Source organism: Juglans regia, chromosome 1, assembly GCF_001411555.2.
Source record: "Juglans regia cultivar Chandler chromosome 1, Walnut 2.0, whole genome shotgun sequence".
In the NCBI taxonomy this organism is placed as follows: Eukaryota; Viridiplantae; Streptophyta; class Magnoliopsida; order Fagales; family Juglandaceae; genus Juglans; species Juglans regia.
The window spans coordinates 25,227,604-25,232,010 of NC_049901.1; positions in this window are offsets into that span (position 1 = coordinate 25,227,604).

A 4,407-nucleotide genomic window follows, 5' to 3' on the forward strand; every position below is an offset into this window, starting at 1 on the left:
TAAACGGGCTGAGGTTGATTTTATGAAACATGTGAAAACAACCTTGGTCATTTTTCTGCATAACTCACTTATCAGAATAAGAAAGGAAAAATATTTTCTGTCATGATTGGTGTAGAGATGATCATTTTTGGCACTCTATTTCTTAACTGTATTAATATGAAATTTCGTACATGATGATATGAATATAATCAGTATCTGTTCAGTACTCTATTATCAAATGATATTGCAATTGAAAAAATCTTGAGGCATAAGATTCTTTTCTACTCTGATTTATGGCCCTGCCACGTTGTATAATAGTGGCCTTTAGTCTCGGCACATAATGGTGGACTTTGGCCCCACCATGGGTCACAATAGTGGCCTCCAGCCTTGTCACAGGACATAATAGTGGCCTCCAACCTTGTCACTAGATACAATAGTGGCCTTCGACTCCGCCATGGGATATAATAGTGGTCTCTATTTTGAGTGCAATCATTTTGGTGACAAAGCGGTTTATATTCTGCTTGGCTATCCACGGAATGCACAACCCTACCAAAGGGTAAACATGGCCTCTATTTTGAGTGCATGACCTTGGTGAAAAAACAGTGATATGTTTTGCTTGGCTAACCACAAATGTACACAATCCTACCATGAGGGTAAACATGGTCTCTGCTTCTATTTTCGATGTTGTTTCACTTATGCTTGTGCCTGTGATATTTTGTATACTATTATTGTAATGAAAACTTTCTGAAAATACCAATATCATATTTTGAGAATTGTCTGCTTATGCATTCTATAACTGACTCATGTTTACACATTGGTATAGTCTCGTTGCTTACTGAGTTGTTGATAACTCAACCAATTATCGCCATTATTTTTTAGATAATTTGGAAGTTTCACCTGGGGACCAGGAATAGAAAGCATGGGCGAGATTGGTTGAGCATAGCGGAATAAGTGCCAAAGGTTACAAGAGTCTATAAGGGGATTTTATTTAAGAAATTAGTCATTTTCTTTTGAGTGTTATTTTGGGATATTGATGTTATGATTGAGACTTTGTGGTGTTATTATGTTGGAATAGTTCTGTAACACCCACTTCCCATAAGCCAGGAGTGTCACGTGTTTTTCATAAAATAAACTCGGCAAGAGATCTCATATTTAATAAATGAAATTAGAATTTATTTTGAAAAAAAAAGTCTAATAAAATGTCTTCCAAAAATATTAAATGAATAAACTGAATAAAATTTATGTCATAAAAGTAATTTTATTCTAGAAGGTTTGAAACTAAATCAACTGCTCCTTCTAATCCTAGCTTGCCTGCTCATATTCATCATTCTCACCTGGGTAGTTAAAAACATGAAATAAACTAAAATTAGTTGAAGACTCAGCAAGAAATCCATCACAACATAAACATAATAAATATAAGATTTTCATAAAAGTCTTCATACTGAGAGCTTATGCTCATGACTGTTCATATTGATACTTATGCTATGCATGACTGATTTATCTAAATTAACTGACTAATCTGACTGGCCAATAAACTTAACCTTGTGTGCATGGTTGTGCATCGGCCCCACGCCCCACGGCAGCGAGGGGAGCCCCTGAAAGTATTATGGCATACTATGGTGGACCACGCTTGAGTCTGTGGCTTGCACATCCGCTCTGAAACTGAACTACATTGGTACCATGCATCTAAATGGTCATCTGATTAACTGATCTGATCTTATCTTGCACTTGAACTTAAGATAGCTTACGTGTCTTATGCACATGAGATGTGTGACATAATACATATATAAATATAATTTTTGAATCTAAACATGATGCGGAATAACATGATCGTATGCTATGTTGGATGACATGTTTGCATTTGACATAAGTGGTACATAAAAAATGACTGTCAAAGAATTGGCGCTAATAATAATCTATATAAGCTAAACTGTGATCATCCTAATTTGTGATCAAATTACTTACCTCGCTGTGCATCTTCTTGAATCTCACTTCGTAGCTCGTCACCAATACGCAGTATTAACTATCACTAAATCTGTCTAGGAACAATATGTACTAATATCTTACTTAATTAAATTCATAATTTAGAAGATAGTTCTTTTGTTTAATTTTAATTATATTATAATTTGGGTTTTAAAAAAATTTTTTGGACCAAAAATTTTTTTTAGACCTAATGTATTTTCCTAGGCGGGGGTGGGGCGGATGGGAAAAAACCCCACTCCCTCATGGTGCGGGGTGGGGTGTGGGGAAGGGTACCCCCTGTCGCTCACCATGCGAGTATCGGCCCTAATGGGAAGGGATTAAAAATGGCATATTTGTAATCTTATCAACATCTGCACTTACTAAACTAAAACCTAAAGCAACTAATATTGTGAAGAGAAACATAGGGTAACAATGAGAGGTGTGCGAGGCAGGGGACTCACCGAAAGAAGGAGCTAATGTGCTGCGGCTCTAGGTGGTTGGGGAAGGACTAGCGACGCGACTAGGTGGTCCTCTAGGCAAGGTGGTGCAAGGTCGAGAGAGGAAGCGAGGGTTTGAAAGAGAGTGTGTCTGCTAAGCCACAAGCAACCGAGAGAGAGGAGCATGGCTACAATTGTGTGCTTATCGGGAGGGAGTGGATGCGACGGGGTTGGGCTGGTCGGTGCATTCTATGGTGGCCAGGAGGTGGTCCGACGTGTGACAGTGCTTGGAGGTCTTCACAGTCATGCATGGTTTGGGGAGTTGCTGCGTTGGTTTCGTCTTCGTTGAGGTGGCGTCAGCGTGTTCTAGGGGTGGAGTTGCTGCAAAGAGGAGGAGCTACGCTGGGGCTACGGTTTCGCAAGGGTTGTTACAAGTTTTCTGGGTTTTCTATGAGTTTTGTCTTCTCTATCTTGTATTATTTCCATCACATCCTTGTTCGTGAAATATAGCACCATCTACGTTAAGTTTGAAAGCACCCTGAGGAGGAGGGAGTTGCCATTTCAAACTATTGCTTGTGCTGCCACGAGGAAGAGCCTTGGTTGTTCTGAAACTTTTCTGCATACTTAGCTTGATTGAAAACTTCCTCTGTTAGTAGTTGTTTGTCTTCAAATAACCACTGATTTCTTCAGTACCAACTGCCCCATGCTAATAGAAAAAGCATTTCCAAAGCTCCTGCTTTTTTGCTCTCTTGCACATGTATAGATACCTCCTTGTGTACGTGGTTACAAAACTTGCAAGGGTTATTTGATTGATAACCCTGCATTTGCTTTTGTCCCAAGTTGCTCCCATCATTTCCCTTCTTTCATGGCCTTTGATCCATACTAGAGGATCCATGTGGAGTAGCTCTCCTTCTCTGTTCCTACAACTCAGCACATCTCTGCCCCACTAGCATCGCTTTATGTACCAAGTCTGAAAAGTTTTGAATTTGTAGAACCATAACCCGTTCGTAGATACTGTGATTTAAACCCTCTTCAAACCTCCAGGTTTTCTTCTCATCATCAGGAATCAAATATGAGGTGAAGCATGACAACTCTGCAAATTTTGCAGCATACTGGGGTACCGTCATGGTCCCTTGCACCAAGTTAGTAAACTCTCAAGCTCTAGCTTCTCGGTCTACTTTCGGAAACAAGCGGTCGAAGAAGTTTTGCTTAAAGTGAGGCCAGCTCACTTCTCCAGTTCCACCAGCTTCTCTGATGGCTTTCTCAGAGTTCCACCATCTCTTCGCCTCTCCAATCAATTTAAAAGCTGCAAAACGAACTTTCTGTTGATCGGTGCACTCCAAAACACTGAATATCTATTCGATGTCTTGAATCCAATCCTCAACTGCATTGGAATCGCCTCTTCCATCAAAGGTGGGCGGATGTGTGTGATTAAATTGCTCGAACGGGCAGCCTATCTCATTGTTGTTTTCGTTCAAGTCTCTAAGGTTTCGAACTCGACGACGAGCAGCCATCCTGAGATCTTACACTCGGTTAAACGTTCTAAGGAAAGAAAACAAAATATGTATAAACAAAATATAAATATCAGTTAAATATTTAAAAACAAGTTAAAAATAAATAAATGAATCAATGAAATCTTGAACTTGTTTTTAACCATTCTTAGCCATTTCTTTAACCAACTCATATAGTCTTTCCTACCCTCTATAATTGTAATCCCGATATTGCTCTAAACTGTCTTATGTCTTAGAATCTAAATCTCAAAAATCTAAACCGTAAATTAATCTTTATAAATATGATCTCCTATATTTCACAAATTAAGCTTGTCGGATCTAAAATCCCTAAACCTCAAAATTCTCAAAACTCAATCATAAAGTCTGCAAAATCTAAAACCTTAAATATCCACATAATCATCTCTTATTTTTTAAAATTCTACACCTCAAATCTGAAGTTTCTTCCTAAACCCACAGATATCTAAACCTCCAAGGTTTATAGTATGCAGAATCTCAAACCTGCCTCTGATACCAACTGT